Source organism: Danio rerio, chromosome 2, assembly GCF_049306965.1.
Source record: "Danio rerio strain Tuebingen ecotype United States chromosome 2, GRCz12tu, whole genome shotgun sequence".
Taxonomy (NCBI): domain Eukaryota; kingdom Metazoa; phylum Chordata; class Actinopteri; order Cypriniformes; family Danionidae; genus Danio; species Danio rerio.
Window position 1 is genome coordinate 6,000,970 of NC_133177.1, and position 18,350 is coordinate 6,019,319.

General features: G+C 39.5%; 1 long non-coding RNA gene across 2 annotated transcripts; it reads right to left on the reverse strand.

Annotated features, from left to right (window-relative positions):
* Window positions 1-14,854: 14,854 nt before the first annotated feature.
* LOC141377739 (uncharacterized) lies at window positions 14,855-18,114 on the reverse strand. Of its 2 annotated transcripts, none has more exons than XR_012390480.1 (3): window positions 17,963-18,114; window positions 16,589-16,955; window positions 14,855-15,455 (listed from the first exon to the last, which is right to left on the reverse strand). It is a non-coding gene; the product is annotated as an uncharacterized lncRNA (long non-coding RNA). The 2 variants fall into 2 exon arrangements; XR_012390479.1 differs by having other exon boundaries at window positions 16,584-16,955.
* Window positions 18,115-18,350: the final 236 nt, after the last annotated feature.

Sequence of the window (18,350 nt, forward strand, 5' to 3'; positions counted from 1 at the left end):
GTTCGTTTTTGGGCTTTTTGCAGTTTGTTTTAAACATTCAAATGTAAGTTGCAACCCAGGCTCATTATTGATACGTACCCTAATGTACATTCCTGGAGAGTGCCAAACACGTCCCAGGAGCCACATTTTTTTTGGCAGTTTTTGTTTTCGCGAATCCACCAGAGGCCGCTGTGTACACTTTTTCAAACCTCAAATTTCTCTCTCGAGTGCCATTCTTGCCTGCTGTTCTCATGTAAATCCACCAGAGGCTGCTGTCGATTGACTGACTAACCCACCTCCTCCTTCCTTAAACCCAACCGATACTGTTTTCAAAAGCACCGAATGACTCGCCCACCCACTTTCCTAAAGCCAACAGTGTTTTCAAAAACACCAAATTAACCCCCACACTCACTTCCCTAAACCCAATCGATTGTGTTTTCAAAAGCACAGATTGACCCGCCCACCCACTTACCTTAACCCAATCGATAGTGTTTTCAAATGCACCGAGTGACCCGCCCACCCACTTCACTAAACCCAACCGACAGTGTTTTCAAAAGCGCCGATTGACCCGCCCACCCACTTCCCTGAACCCAACCGATAGTGTTGTCAAAAGGTTCGACTGATAAGCCCTCCCACTTGCCTAAACCCAACCGATAGTGTTTTTTAAAAGCGCCAATTGACCCGCCCACCGACTTCCCTAAACCCAACCCATAGTGTTTTCAATAGCACCAATTGAACCGCTCACTCACTTCCCTCAACCCAACTGACAGTATTTCAAAAGCACCGATTGACCCGCTCACTCACTTCCCTTAACCCAACTGATAGTGTTTTCAAAAGCGCTCATTGACCGGGATAAGTTTTCAAAATGAGCATCAGTTGATTTATTGATAGTAAAAGGTTTAGTTCACCCAAAAGTGAAACTTTTAGTTATATTTAGAAATGACAACCTCATGTCGTTCCAATCCCCTAAGGCCTAGGTTCATCTGAAGAACACAAATCTAAGTACTTTAGATTGAGTCTAAGAGCTTCCTTATTCTTCATAGACAAAAACAGACCTGAGACATTCAAAGACTGGAAAAGGAACCAAAAATACATTGTTTCCTTGCTGTACATGACAAAGTGAATGCAAACGTTTATCAGAATCTCCTTCAGCTGTGTTTCCTTTACTTTGTTCATCACACAATCAGACAGCATTTTTTAAGATGGACAATGAACCCAGTGTTCCTTAAAGCTGAATAATGAAATGGCAGAGCCAGAGTCCTGATGTAAACCTAGTCCTTGGAAGCAAAGTTATGGCTATAAGAAACACAGTCAGTGAACTGTAGAAGAGACTGAAGTAAGCAGATCAAGATGAGAACAGAGCAGAGAAAGTGAGAGACTAGTGATGTCTGCGAGAGACGTGATGTTTTTTTCCCACAAAATGAATGCGGATTTTTGCATGGCCTATTTTTGCCATGGCTAATTTTGTTGATCTCCACTGAACATGCTTGAAAAATACAAATATAAAATTAGAATTAATAAAATATTAACCCAGTTATGACAACAAACGATTACTCATCATGGTGGTGAGTCAGAGGTCCATACATAATTTAATAAGGCTTTTAATGTGGCATTGTGTCTTTGACTTCGAATTTTAACTCATCCTTACAGCATTTTAAAGGAATATTGAAAGGACTGTCAAATTTTGTTACCAGGTACAGGTAAGTGCGGGCAGAAGTCACATCAGCGTGAAAGTTAACGCACTCAAGCAGCACAACCACTTGTCATTTTAGGACTGCGATTCTCTGCCCTTAATTCTCCTGGTTGTCATGGAAACAGACTTTCTCCACTGTCTGTTAGGAGAAAGAGGAGGAGGAGGAGGGCTGCGTTCATTTTGTGAAGAACAAATTGAGATTATGTTTGAGACTGTTTCATTCTTTCTGCTTTCAAAGTCTCGCACTGTACATATGGACACCTAACGGCAGTGATAAGCCATAACAAGTGTATGAGAAGAATAACACATACATCTCTGTGTATGTATGTGTTGGTTTTGGTGGTTTACGAGGACACATTTATATATAATTTATATAATGACTTACATAAATCCTAGGGATTGTTGGAGAGATTTATGAGGACACACATTTATATAATGACATGGGTATGTGTGACCTAGGGATTGTTGAAGAGTTTTATGAGAACACAAATTTATATAATGCCATGGCGAATGTTGAAGAGGTTTATGAGGACACAACTTTATATAATGACATGGGAATGTATGACAGGTAATGTTAAAGAGGTTTATGAGGACACTCACTTTTTATAGTGACATGGGTATGACTATGGGATTGTTGAAGAGGTTTATGAGGACACAAGTTTATTTAATGACATGGGAATGTATGACAGGGAATGTTGAAGAGGTTTATGAGGACACTAATATATATGATAGCATGGGTATGTGTGACCTAGGGATTGTTAAGGAGTTTTATGAGAACACAAATTTATATAATGCCATGGCGAATGTTGAAGAGGTTTATGAGGACACAACTTTATATAATGACATGGGAATGTATGACAGGTAATGTTAAAGAGGTTTATGAGGACACTCACTTTTTATAGTGACATGGGTATGACTATGGGATTGTTGAAGAGGTTTATGAGGACACACGTTTATATAATGACATGGGAATGTATGACAGGGAATGTTGAACAGGTTTATGAGGACACTCACTTTTAAATTGTCATGGGTATGACTTAAGGAATGCTGAAGACGTTTATGAGGACACAAATTTATATGATGACGTGAAATGTTGAAGAGGTTTATGAGGACACAAGTTTATATGATGACATGGTAATGTATGACAGGGAATGTTGAAGAGGTTTATGAGGACACAAATGTATATAAAAATAATAATAATAATAATAATAATTCCTTACATTTATATAGCGCTTTTCTGGGCACTCAAAGCGCTTTACACATGGAGCGGGGGGATCTCCTCACCCACCACCAGTGTGCAGCATCCACTTGGATGATGCGACGGCAGCCATTTTTACATCAGACCGCACACCACACACCAGCTGATTGGTGGAGAGGAGACTGAGTGATAAAACCAAATATGATACAGGGATGGTTAGGAGGCTATGATGGACGAAGCCAGTGAGCAGATTTGGCCAGGATGCCAGGGTTAAACCCCTACTTTTTTTCGAAGGACATCCTGGGATTTTTAAAGACCACAAAGAGTCAGGACCTTGGTTTAACGTCTCATCCGAAAGACGGCGCTCACTGAGCAGTATAGAGTCCCGGTCACTATACTGGGGCATTAGGACCCACACAGACCACAGGTTGAGCGCCCCCTGCTGGCCTCACTAACACCATTTCCAGCAGCAACCTAGCTTTCCCCTGTGGTCTCCCATCCAGAAACAGACCAGGCACAGCCCTGCTTCAGTGGGAGTTGCAGAGAGTTATCTGCCGGCTAAATTTACTTTCTAGTATTACTGGGCCCCTAAGTGGTTAAATGCAACCCTGCATATGAGGGCGTACTCACACTATGCACAGTTGCCTTGAACCGGGCCAAAGCACACTTGTCCCCCCTACCCCTCCCCCTCCCCTGGGCATGCTTACGTCATCGATGATGTGCTGTTCAGTTTAAGAAGCACTCTCGCTCAGCTCAGGACATTGCTTTAATTATATCGCTTTATGCCGAGTTCAGAATGCGTGATTTTAGCCCCGATTTTGGCTCGCTGACAGGTTTTGAGAAATCACAGACAAATGCCTGAAATCACAGGCAAATCGCTGCTTGTGCCCGTGAGTGACAATCACACAGTATGAACTTTCAAAGACGCGATCTGAGAGAATCGCAGATGAGTCGCCGATGCCGATTCAAATCATGACGTGTGAATTGAGTTTAGACTGAAAATAACATCAGCGATCGCCTACAGCCAATGAGAGAGCAGCTTTCACTTGTGTGTGCGTGTGTGTATACCTGCTGCAGGCCAGCGGGAGGCTGGGGGAGAAGTTAAGAGCGCTCTTTTTCGGTTTGTTTGGACCCACGAAATGGAGGAAAAACTAGTGGAGGTTTGACAGGACTCAGGAGCAACTGTGTCTGTTTGACGTTTCATACAGAAAGAAATTAGCCTAGTTTATTATCAACGTTGAGGAGAAATGGCTAATTCCCTTTAAACCCAGGTGAGCAAACATGTACATGTTCTACCCAATTAAAGGCTTCTTTCTTATTATGTAGATAATAACAAAAGATATACCACGTGTTTTTGGCTGTGAGACGTAGTTTGGACAAAGTTTTCGGCGATTCTTCCTATAGTAAAGTCATGCAATGTGAAAGTCCCTGTCGCTAATCCATCTTGCAGTGTAAACAAAGCAGCGACGAAACGCTAGCCCAGATAGTCATGCAGTGTGAAAACATCTGTGACACGACTACTTTGAAAATCATGCAGTCTGAACTCGGCATTAGTCGTTTGGGATGCAGTGACACAGTCAAATATTTCACTGAACAGATCTGCCACTTTTGACGCTCATGAACAATCGTAAAGTCCTTGTGCTGCAGGAATTAGGTGGTTTGCTGAAGGTGCAGCTGTCGTGCAGTGAGGGGTTTGCGTCATTAATAATCTTTGAGAGTTTGCGTTCACTAAACAGTAAGAATGATTAATAAATCCATATGAAACAGTCCCTTAAAAGTCACGTCTCGCCTTCGGTTTCAGACTCAGACGATCCGCTCAAAAAGGCTGACGTGACATGGGGCATGGCAGCATCAACGATTCTTTTTTGATTCGATAATCGAGATTGAGCATGAAATTCAATTGAAATCATGCACCCTTGTTATAAAATGTCTCACAATTCACAAAAAAACAACCTGTGTGTCTGTGAATGCATGTTGCTGTGTGAAACTGCTTAAGAGAAAGGAAGTCGCTGCAAGAGACAGAAACAAGGCGCAACTTAATTTCACATCCACCTGTACCGAAAATCCCTGTGCTAAAACTTTCTCGTTTGTCTCTTTCATGTATACTCCTCTCAGAAGTTCAGAACATCCTTGACATTTTTGATCTATCATAATTCTGCGAGTTACATAACCGCAAAGCCACGCTGATCTGATTCTGTCAGTGTGATGCTAACATAGGTGTACCCCAAGGTCCTCTGAGTTCTGTGAGAAAAAAAAGACTGTGCTGCCTGCCTGCAAACACCCTCCTTTCTTGAAGAATATCGATTGGATTAAATCTACTGCAGCTCTAAGCATTCATGCTGCTATTCCGTCCTGTCATTCTGGCATTGACCCGCCTCTCTCATGTTTTAATTTTTGCTCGCCTGTCTGTCGTCAACTTGGAGATCTTAATCTTTGGGGATTGCCCGCTCGGGTTTTGTTTATCCTCTTCCAAACTCTCTCAGGAGGGACGGGAACACCCTTGCAGACTCGGAACATCAAGTTCTTCATTCAGAAATAATTGGTCTCCTTTCAATTAGCGTGATTAGCCTACTCTCTTAGATCTTCAACGCGACGGAGCATCAAAGGCAGAAAGGCTTGCCATGTGAGAGACTTCAGTATGTGCCAGATATTTCCTCTCTTGGAAATGCCTTCCTGTGTATTGCTTAGTAGATCAGAAGCAATGTTGGGTGTAATTAGTTACAAAAAAGGGCGACACAGTGGTTTCCTCACAGCAAGAAGGTCACTTGTTCGAGTCCTGGCTGGATCAGTTGGCCTTTCTGTGTGGAGTTTGCATGTTCTCCCAGTGTTTGTGTCGGTTTTCTCTGGGTGCTCCAGTTTCCCCCACAGTCCAAAAGACATGCACTGCAGGTTAATCGAATAAAGTAAAATGGCTGTAGTGTATGTGTGTAAATAAGTGTGTATGGGTGTTTCCCATTGATGGGTTGCTGCTGAAAGGGCATCCGTTGTGTAAAACATTCATTCATTCATTTTCTTGTCGGCTTAGTCCCTTAATAATCCGGGGTCGCCACAGCGGAATGAACCGCCAACTTATCCAGCAAGTTTTTACGCAGCGGATGCCCTTCCAGCCGCAACCCATCTCTGGGAAACATCCACACACACACACACTCATACACTACGGACAATTTAGCCTACCCAATTCACCTGTACCACATGTCTTTGGACTGTGGGGGAAACCGGAGCACCCAGAAGAAACCCACGCGAAGGCAGGAAGAACTTGCAAACTCCACACAGAAACGCCAACTGAGCGAGATTTGAACCAGCTACCCAGCGACCTTCTTGCTGTGAGGCGACAGCACTACCTACTGCTCCACTGCCTCGCCCCTGTGTAAAACATATGCTGGATAAGTTGGCGGTTCATTCTGCTGTGGTGACCCCTGATGAATAAAGGGAGTACGCCGAAGGAAAATGAATGAATGAATTTCATTAAAGTCAAACATAATTGCTTAAATACTGTATAAACATTTCAAAGAACCAGAGTAATAAGTATTTTGCATAATAATTTTATTTTGCAACCTTTGGAACCGCAGATGCTAAAGCCAAAAATGTATTTATATAATATTAATAGTTTAAAATAATAGTTTCTTATTCAGATTTTCAGATTATAAATTTTATATTTGTCTGACAATTACTCATTATTAAGAATTAATGTCAATATTTTTTTGTGTTTTCATACATATATTGGTTAAATTTTAAAGTGTTAATTTTTAAATATTCAATAACAAAAGAAAAGGTCCTGGAAAAGGACTAATATTTGAATAATAAAGTTTGAATTATATTGTTTATTGATTACAAAGTAAATAGTTACTGTAATTAATTTAGTTTTTAGCTGAAGGGATTATTTTTCTTTCTTTTTTTTTTTGGTAACTATTACTAGCTTAAATACTGTAAGACAAGAAAATGGAATAGTTCTAATCAATTCATTAACTCATTTTTTAACCTAAAAAACATTTTTCATTTATTAAGAAAATTGCAAATGCTTAAGCAAAAAATATTTGAGAATTATTTTATGACATTATATATATATATAATTTTCACAGTGTGTCTGATGATGTTTTTTCTTCTGGAGAAAGTCTTATTTGTTTTATTTCGGCTGGAATGAAAGCAGTTTTTAATTTTTTAAACACCATTTTAAGGACAATATTATTAGCCCCTTTAAGCAATATATTTTTTGACTGTCTACAGAACAAACCATCGATATACAATAACTTGCCTAATTACCCTAACCTGCCTAGTTCACCCAATTAACCTAAGACTTTAAATGTCACTTTAAGCTGTATAGAAGTGTCTTGAAAAATAATTAGTCAAATATTATTCACTGTCGTCATGGCAAAGATATAATAAATCAGTTATTAGAAATTAATTTTTAAAACTATTATGTTTAGAAACTGTTAAAACAGAAATTGGGGAAAAAAATAAACAAGGACGCGAATAATTCAGGGGGGCTAATAATTCTTAATTTAACTGTATATATATATTACTCAGGTTTTCAGATTATAAAGGTTTAAGTTGTTCAACAATTGCACACGATTAAGAAACAATTTCAATATAAGGTATTAATTATGGTAACACTAATTTAATTTAAACATTTAATATGGTAACACTAATTTGACACATTTTGTGTTCTAATACATATATTGGATCAATTTTAGGTGTTAATTATAAAATAATAATAATAATAATAAGTAATTAACTAAAAGTTAATTAAATAATAACTTAACTTAAATTAATAACTAAAAGTTCGTGAAAAAGGGACTCTACTGTTTATGTGTAGAGATTTGTGTGGATTTTATCTAGTCAAATAAATTACTCAAGTAACTAAGTTACTTTTCAGACAAAGTAATTAGAGGAGTAATTTAAATACAATTTTACTAATTAATTATTAATAATTACTTTTTAGTAACTTGCCAAACATTGCTCAGTTGAATATGAATTGAATTAATTTAAGTATATGATGGAGTGGATCCTATTTGAGCAATAAAAAAATAAATCTTTTTTGGCTTAGTACACTAAAAAAAAAATCCATTTGCTGTTTGTTCAAACTTCTTATTTATTTATTATTATTTAACAATTCTTGAATTTTTTTTTGGGGGGGGGGGGGGAGCAACTTAATATTTTTATGTTCAATCCACTTAAATTTGTAAAAACTAATAGGATAACTTAATTCCATCATGTTGTCCCAATACAAATTAGTTGCATGAGCATTTCTTACAGTGCATCACGCATAGTATCGAAGCATATGTCTGTGAGTGGGATGTGTTATACTAAATAAACAATGAGGGGGTTTCACTGCTAGGACACCTACAGTACGTGCAGAATTATGCAATATTCCCAGTCCGCAAGAACATTCATCACATACGATGACAGAAAACATGACATGGGCTAACAAAGCAGGAATACAACCTAATGGAGAGACCGTGTCCTAAAATAACTGCAGAGAAACCTTCAGGGGCTGCAGCAAGACAGCGCAGGCAAGATAGTACTGTGACTGATGGTAAAAATGTGTCCTTTTAATGCAGATATTTCATAGTATATTAGATAGCTATTATACAGACTGTTCTGGGACATTTTACTATTTGTAAAAATCCTTACTTTATGTGGTGAAGTCACCATGAACCATGAAGTTGCAAAGACGTTTAATTTAGTATGTTGGTGCACTTTCAATCGAAATGGAATAGACCATTTTAAGGGGTGTAAACAATAACGTATTTACTGTTTTACATTTTTAATTTCCATAGGTTCAGTAGCGAAATTAGATCAATTTATAATTACAAAAATGATCAATAATAACAGTATTATTAATTATGAATATTTTGAAATATTTAACAAAATAAATATAACAATGACTTCGGCCCCTCGTCTGAGCGGACTCTCTAATTACTTATTTATTTAGAGAGAGAATTAAAGCTATTTCTTGTGAAGTAGATGATTAGTTTAGAAGTTGTAAACTTAATAAGCTGGTAGCAAATGTCTTTTACCGTTAAAGTGATCTTTTCTGTGAGGCAAAACAAAGTCAATCCAACGTGGTTATATAGCGGGACTAGTCTAATATAAAACGAACAAACGTACAAAACATCACAACAAAACATGGAAAAGCGAGGAAAATAGAGAGTGTAGATAAAAGAAAGCTAACAGTTAATCAGTCCCACGCTAAAAACGTAAACACCTTAAAGGGGCATAGCGTAAACACACGACTAAATACCTGTATTTGGTGGGCCCTTTTCTCTTCCTGTGATCTTTCTCGGATGCTTGGAAGGTCTTTTGAAAAGTTCTTTCTCGTTTGTGTGCATTTGCAACACAGATCGGAGGATATGCAGGGCGTAAACTTTAAACTTTAATTTGCTGAAAAATAAAAAACGTGGACGAGTCAGGTGGTGGGAACAGAAATGTGGTCTGCTCTTTGTGTTGGGGACCTTCTGCGAGGATTTGGGGGTTGTAACAGGTAACGTTATTAGGTAAAGGTACTGGTCAGGTAACTCCGAGTCTCTCCCAACTGACCGATGGCATGAGAGGAAAAGTTGCGCTGGAAACTTTCTTTGTTCCACCTCGCTGATCTGTACCGTCCCATATGGTGGCCGAGAGAGTTTAACGCACTGCAATGTATTCATTCATTCATTCATTTTCTTGTCGGCTTAGTCCCTTCATTAATCCGGGGTCGCCACTGCGGAATGAACTGCCAACTTATTCAGCAAGTTTTTACACTGAATAAGTTTTTACCTTTTTTTAAAAGAAGAAAACCTAAAACACCAGCAAATAAAACAGTCTTCATCAATTTGACAGCAAACCAACGTTATTATAGTTAACAAAAACAAACTAAAAAAGCTCAAATTTAAAATATTTGTTGTTAAATGAAATATAAAAACGAGAGTTTTTAACTGTAACTGAAACTGTATTGTGTACATAAATAACTAACTAAAATTATAGCAAAAACCTTCGTTTTCGTCTTTGTAAATGTATTTAATACCTAATCTGACTAAGCCTTTTAGAAGTAAATATAATTCGCGCTGCAGGTGTTTGACCCGTACGGCACCTGAGTCTGTAGTCCTGCTCCCATTGAGTTCACACTTAGCTGATGATTGATAATAAAGCTTGTTTGGCATGCTGTCCCGGGACAGAGCCCTGAGCTTATGAGATTCTCGAGCCCTGGGCTCCCTCCCGTTGCAAGGCGAGAGGGGAGTTTGAGCTCAGGTAGGTCTCGATGACTCCTCTCTTGCTTTTTGTAGCTAAGTGCTGCAAATTATCAAAATAGCGATATTTCAACAATTTGGAGCAAATCTGTCATTTATTGGAGATAGAAATACAGTAGAAAGTAACCACAATTACCCTGGTTTATTTGAATAGTACCAACTTAGTCGGAACTACTTTTTCTTTCGCCTGCCAAGTCATGTGAGTAATAAGACACTTTACAACTGCAGATCACGCTAATTATAACTATAGCCACTCAGTCAGTCTGCTGGCACATGTTGTTCAGTCACGCTCTCATTGGATATGGATGACAGCAAGCGAAGTTTTGTGTGGAGCTACTTCACCTCCATAAACTCAAACGATGCGGTTTGTAACACATGTAACAATACAGTGAAGTACTGTGGTAAAACCACAAACCAAATCAAACATCTACATGTAAATCACAAGACAGAATATGACTACGTCATGACTAGGTGGTCAGAAGAGGAGGAATGGAGAGACATCGCGAGAGACATTCAGAGTCCATAGGTGCAGCAGGCAGGCACTATCCAGGTACAGAGGGAGAAGATGTGGCTATTTTGGGGGCTTGGGATTTTGTGACAATGATAAAACAAAAAAAAGGTTAAAAATCTTCAAGAGGACCGGATTAACATGTCACTAATCTAAAAAAGGTGTGTATGTTTATTGTTTTATGTTAAGATGTTGAGGCAGGCGTTTTAAGATACAACTGTCAATAAATACAGTTGGCTCTTTTTTGTATAATTCTACAACAATAAACAAGAATAACCGGTGATATGTCTCGTATTTAATATAAAGTGACACTTTTAAGTACACTACTTGTTACTTCAATTTCCCAAACAGTCATTTTTGGGCAAAGTATTTGTATCAGATCGGTATCGCCAATACTCACCTTCATTTTACTTGGTATCGGATCGGATAGGAAACCAGTGGTGTCGCACATCACCAAAATAAACTTCACTCAGCTTAAAAATGGTTGTGAAATGCACAAGTATTGTACGTTCTGTTTAGGAATTAAGCAGTAATTGATGTCATGAAATCACAAATCTGATTTGATTTGCTCAGCAGCTGCACATTTCGAGGGAAAATAGCAAGCCTGTCACTTGTGTATTAACACTCAGCTTATCAGCTTTAACCAAAAAATCCAATATCATGCATCACCAGTTCTATAAGTATGTGAACACTTTTTTTCCCGTCTGAAAATAATTAGATACATTAATTCTGATAGGACTAAAAGTACAGCGCACAGACAGCCGATTACAGATGCTGGAAACAACAGCACTTTTACTCTGCTTAAGTAGGCTGTATATTAAAAGTTTTTTTCCATTCAGTTGAGGATAGATTATTTGCTTGACCCAAAAGAGTAAACAAACAGGCTTTTTTATTGTTAGCTCAGCAGTTTTCTGCCACAAAGCCACAGCCCTCAGGACAAACTCACTTACAGACATAATATTTGTGGTGAATAAGAAACTGAAATGTCCAGTAAATGTAATGCTGCTTATGTTTTGCCCAGGGCCTGTTTCCCCTTGCTTATATACACACTGTAAATTGTAATAGCTTGACTTGCTAAGCAAACCTGTTGTTTTTAAATAAGTGGTTTATTGTATTTATTTATTTATATGTTTGTATAAAGCCTAACCCCTTTGTAATAATAATAATAATAATTCCTTACATTTATATAGCGCTTTTCTGGGCACTCAAAGCACTTTACACACAGTGGGGGGATCTCCTCATCCACCACCTGTGTGCAGCATCCACCTGGATGACGCGACGGCAGCCATTTTGCGCCAGACCGCACACCACACACCAGCTGATTGGTGGAGAGGAGACAGTGATGAAGCCAATTGGAATATGGGGATGGTTAGGAGGCCATGATGGACAGAGGCCAGTGGGCAGATTTGGCCAGGATGCCAGGGTTAAACCCCTACTCTTTTCAAAGGACATCCTGGGATTTTTAACGACCACAGAGAGTCGGGACCTCGGTTTAACATCTCATCAGAAAGACGGCGCTCACTGAGCAGTATAGCGTCCCCGTCACTATATTGGGGCATTAGGACCCACACAGACCGCAGGTTGAGCGCCCCCTGCTGGCCTCACTAACACCACTTCCGGCAGCAACCTAGCTTTCCCATGTGGTCTCCCATCCAGGTACTGACCGGGCGCAGCCCTGCTTAGCTTCAGTGGGCGACCATGTGAGAGTTGCAGAGAGCTAGCTGCCGGCGTAATGTAACTTGCACCACAATATCTGAAGTCAGTTTGATAACTTCATTTCAAGATCATTTAATCAAGTTAAATAAAAAGTCTTATTTACTAAAAGTTCTAGCTCAAGTAGTTGTAACACATGATATATACACTAGATGTCGGAAACGGACTTTGAGCATGCGTCAATATCGCCGCCATATTGGTACAGTGCTCCTAGGACAAAAGTCATTCAAGAGCAGTAGTCAAGACTGAAGCCAATGTGAAGATGCTGGACTTTAGCGCTGTGTATGGGAGTAGTAATAAGCAAACATAGAAAACAAAGCGTTAAGTCATTGCATTTCATAAGATTTCATTTTTTGATTTCATAAGATTTCAACTTTTGTGTTTAACAAGTATTGATGATAATACAGTTACTTACTGCTTAATACATTACAGATATGCTGACTGAATACAAACTTAATAAATCACTCAGATCTTTAGGATCATATACACTAGAAATTCCAAGAGTTCAGTCAAAGCAGGGTAAATCAGCTTTCAACTATTACGCCCCCCACTTTTCTTCATTTTTTATAACCTGTTTTAACACATTTTAATCTGTTGTTAATCACTGCTTTTATTTGTTTTTTATTTTCTTATACTTGTCTCTCTTATTTATGTTTATGTAAAGCACTTTGAATTGCCACTGTGTATGAAATGTGCTATATAAATAAACTTGCCTTGCCTTATCTTTCCCTACCTGTAGAGGGCAGCATCTGCATAGTCATTCCATAAAGAGAAACCTGAACTAGTGCTGCACACATACAAAGCGTAAACAGAGCTGCATTGCGTACCATTTTCACTGTTTTTCTCCCTCACCACAGAGGGATTTTCTCATGCAAATATATCTGATAATCTGATAACCCATATCATTTGCAAATATTTAAGAAATGTGACAAAGTGACATCCAGATTTATTTTGTTCTCATCTCATTTTTAATCGCATATCAGTTATTGTTGTCCTGCTCTGATTTGTAGCTGGACAGCTAATCAGCTATTTTGTTGTATTAACATATTTCCATTTTGTTATGCCTTGAACTTGGAGGAGAAAGACCTCAAAGTCAAAAAAAAATTGAAAAAAAAAAAGTTGTGTTAGGTGTTTCGTTTCAAGGGCACATACACAGGCAGCAACATAAGGGCTTGCCAGCACCTGTCTGAAAGCTAAAATGATGGATGGCACACCCTGTGGTCAGTTATGAGGTTTTCCCTTTCGGTGTTTGATTTGACCTTCTTTTTCGTTTTTCCCGCATTTTAGTTTCCATAGTTGCTCATTTTATTAACAGTTCAGTTCATGGTAACTGAACCTTTCCTTGAACCCTAACCACTGTTTACAGTATTTGTTGTTTTTACTTTGTAATATTTCTATAATTTGATACATTTTGTCAAATGACAGCAGTAAAAAAAATAGTTTATTTGTAAGTCTTGGTGATGTTCTTATGATTTATCTGTCACTACTTGTGTATGGTAACAAATAAATACAAATCAATTCCTAAAATTTTATTATAGTTCCTAAAAATTTTGGTCGCGGCTTGATGACCATGTCAAAATGTGGGTCCCATGGCCAAACCAGTTGAGAACCCCTGCTGTAGATCATTCACTCCCTCTGCTGGTGAAGAGAAGATGCTTGTTTCATTTCGATTGAGATCATTTCAATGTGGCCATGTCATTGGCCCGTGAACATTTCCTGCTTGTTATCAAACTATTTCATAACTGTAACAAGAGGCGATTAAATCCTAACTTAATGTTAAAACAGCTATCATGACATTATTTATTAATATGTGGCTCTTTTTGTACTCCCGGAAGCTACAGAAATTAAAAATGGAAAACATTAAATATGTTGGGACCGTTGTTTTTGTTTACATCCCTCAAAATGATCCTACAATTTTCTCCTTGTTCTACGTTCCACACATCAACTGCTTAAAAAGACACAGATTTTGGAGCACAATCCTGAGACCCAAATAATTTTTTTCTGTGATTTCCTACATCCTTTAGGTAAAAAAAAAAATTGTGTTAGAATTTTTTTTAACCAAATCCTACTGAAAAAAACAGCTTAAACCAGCCTAGGCTGGTTGGCTGATTTTAGGTGGTTGATCAGCCTGGTTTTAGAGGGGTTTTGGCCATTTCCAGGCTGGTTTCCAGCCATTTCCAGCCTGGTCTTAGCTGGTCAGGCTGGGAGATGACTAGCTAAAACCAGCTTGACCAGCCTAGCCGGCTTGGAACGCAGCCAAAACCAGCTATGTTCAGCTTAAACGAGGCTGGTCAAGCTGGATTTAGCTGGTCATTTTCCAGCCTGACCAGCTAAGACCAGGCTGGAAATGCCTGGAAACCTGCCTGGAAATGGCCAAAACCCCTCTAAAACCAGGCTGGTCAACCAGCTAAAACCAGCCAACCAGGCGAGGCTGGTTTAAGCTGGATTTTTCAGCAGAGAAAGGATGTCAGAAATCACATGAAAAAAAAGAAAAAACAATTCTTTGGGTCTCAGGAGGATTAACAACAACTCTTGGTCAGAATTACAAATGTTTTTTATTTGTTGTGATTTAATATCAGGGTTACTCCATCAGATTTAGATTTCATAACTAACTGAAGGCTTAACATTGCTGCTGTGTTGTCTGTAAATGTCTGAAAATACACTTTTGGCATTTTATGAAAAAAAAAAAGTTTCTAAATTACAACATTTTTGCTTTAATCTTGGAATAAATGTCATCATTAGTTTCTACAAAACTGCATTTTACTCAACTATTATCATTAATCGCTGTCTTTTGCCTGAGACATTCAATTGTCCGAGGTCCTGACTCTCTGTGGTCATTAAAAATCCCACTTCTCGTATAGAGTAGGGGTGTAACCCCTGGCCAAATTCCCTCGGCCCTTACCCATCATGGCTTCCCAATCATCCCCATTCACTGAACTGGCTTCATCACTTTCTCTCCAATCCACCAATAGCAGTTTGTGGTGAGCGCACTGGTGATGTTCTGTGGCTGCCGCCGCATCATCTGAGTGGATGCTACACACTGGTGGTGGAGTAGAGAGACCCCCCCACCCCACTTTCCTTATGATTGTGAAGTGCTTTAGGTGTATGGCCATACACCAGGGATGTCCAAACTCGGTCCTGGACGGCCAGTGTCCTGCTGAGTTTAGCTCCAACTTGCTTTAACATACCTGCAAGGAAGTTTCTAGTATGTCTAGTAAGCTTGATTATCAGGTTCAGATGTGTTTGATTAGGGTTGGAGCTAAACTCTTTAGGCAACCCAGGCTTATTCTGTAAACGTAGCCTTGCAGACGTTTCTGGAGACCGCGATTTACGTGGCCGGGGGTACAGATGGCCGCATTTAGTTTTTTTCGAGCAAACGCTACGAGGTGGTGTGACGCTGCTCCTCTTCCTCGTGCTCGCCGGCTGACGACTCACCTCCGTGTGGAGGGCTTTCCCGCCGCAACCGGTTTGTTCGCTTAGCTTGTACTGTTACATCGGCGGAGCTGAGGCCCGGAGGAGGTGGAGCCAACCGCGGTGATGATCGAGTTCGAGTACAGGGAAGAGCGGTTCCAGAAATCAGGTAAGATGAAAAAAAGAATCCAAAAAATATAAGCAAACGAGTTTGCGACGGGGCGAAAACGCGGCGAGATCCGAAAGCGCGGTTAAAATTGGAAGAGGGCTTGGACGGACGGCTTTTGTAAATTGTCGCTTGGATTTAGTGAAGGAGGAGGAGGAGGGTGGCTGGGTTGCCCGCCCAGTCGATCGTTCGGTCATTCAGTCAGTCCAGGGGTGTCAAACTCAATTCCTGGAGGGCCGAAGCCCGGCACAGTTTAGTTCCAGCCCTGCTCCAACACACTTACCTGTAGGTTTCAAACAAGCCTGAAGGACTCAATTAGTTTGATCAGGTGTGTTTAATTAGGGTTGGAACTAAACTGTGCAGAGCTGCGGCCCTTTTGGAACTGAGTTTGACACCTGTGAGTCAGTCAGACGGACGGTGGCTCAGCAGCGGCCTCCGGCGGCTTTTCACGCGAGAACAGCGTGGGCGCGAACGGCGAACACTCCCGAGAGGCGTTCGAGACACGAAAAAAATCGAGCACAGCGGCCTCTCGCGGATTCGCGAAAACAAAAACTGCACAAATACATACCTCCCGGGATGTATTTCGCGGTCTCCAGAAATGTCCGCGGGGCTACGTTTCCACAATGAGCCTGGGTTGTCTTTAGGACACTGGCCCTCCAGGACCGAGTTTAGACACCCCTGCCATACACGATACATGCACTAAATAAATACACATTACATCAAGCTTTTTTTATTCATAAAATAACAAAAGTGTCTTGCTTTCTCTTATGTCTTCATTGAAACTATTATATTTGGTATTTATTTGCAATGTTACAATAAGCAGATGAAATACTACACTACAACAAACAGCCATTAGCTTAAACACAAGAGGCCCATGTTTTCCAGTAGAGGCATAATTTAGGAGCTTTATTTGAAAGTCCATCAGCTGCGTTCTCTTGTCTTTTCACTGGACTCTGTCGGTCTTGTAAAGCTCCTCTGAAGGCCATGTTATCGTCCAGCTCGACGTCCTTTAGATTGGAGAGCAGTACTGAAAGTCTCGGGATGTAACTTTCAAGATAGTCCTGCAAGAGAAAAGAGAAGCAAATATCTGCTCACCGTTCAAATAAATGTTTAGCAAAAACTCTGACAAGGCAAAGTAAATATATCCCAGCAGGCACAAAGCATCATAAGATGTTAATGTTAGTTTAGATTTAGGTCATAACGTCAGATGAGCAAAATTTAAAAAAAAAGCTAGCGTCTAAGGACAATGTTATTTTGACGACCAATAATGACATCAAATGATGTTGATTTTAGGTTGTGTTAGAAAGTGACCAAAAATCCAACGTCGAGCCAACATCGTAAAACGGACAAAAATACTGACATTTATTCATCAGGTATGGCAACCAAAATCCAACATCTGACAGACGTCATATTGGTAACGTCCACACAACGTCAAGCTGTAACATCATTAGATGTTGATATTTGGTTGATTTTAGGTTGGATGGTGGACACTGATGTCGGCCTGATTTTCCTTTCCAAAACAAAATGCAACGTCCCACGACGTTGGTATACAACATCAATCTGACATCATGTTGACATCTTGTGCCTGCTGGGTATAATTTGCCTAAAACGTTTATTTAGATTTTGATCACACTGTAAAGTGTCGTTTCCAGCGCACAAACTGTTTACAAAAAAAATTAAGTTTCGTGTTGATTTTAAGATATCACTTCATAATCTTGCTCCTCAATCTCACTGAACTTCACTATATTTATACCCCTTCTCGCACCGTGCGTCTTGTCTGTTTTGCTTTAAAGTTGTACTATTTTCACGTTAACTTGTAGTTCCTAGACATTTTAGTTACATTTTTATCAACCTACACCGTGTTAAAATAATACATCTGTGTGTTAATTTACCCAAAACAGTTTACGTTAAAATTATTTACACATATGTTGTGTTAAATTTAACAAAATAAAACAACACATGTTATGTAGTCTAGATGTGTTAAACAATGTGTCACTTGTAACACATCTCTTTTAGCAGTTTATTATAACCACATAAAACAAGCCCAACATAAAAACTGGAAGCCCACCTGTATGTCCTGTATATCTGAGGTCTCCATCGCTTTATTGTGCGCTGGTTTGTCAGATGCGCCTCCAGGCAGGAGTAGAGATGCGAGGACCAGAGTAAAGAGAAGCATATTTCTTCAGTCCTGTTGAGTCTCTCTGAAATCTGTTGCAGTCTGCCCATTTGTCATCCTTAGCCCTTTTAAACAAGCTGGTTCGGCATTGTATACTTTTATTCTGACGTCATTTGAAGTCATTTCGGAAGGAAGTAATGACTTAATGATCCATCTCCTGCAAGCCCTGACGAACATGTGTGTGTTTTGCAAGCTAGTTGTACATTTTTATTACAAGACGCATTAATAGCAACCGCTTCTCATTGATGTATTTGATTGTTTGTTTGCTTGTTGGTTTATG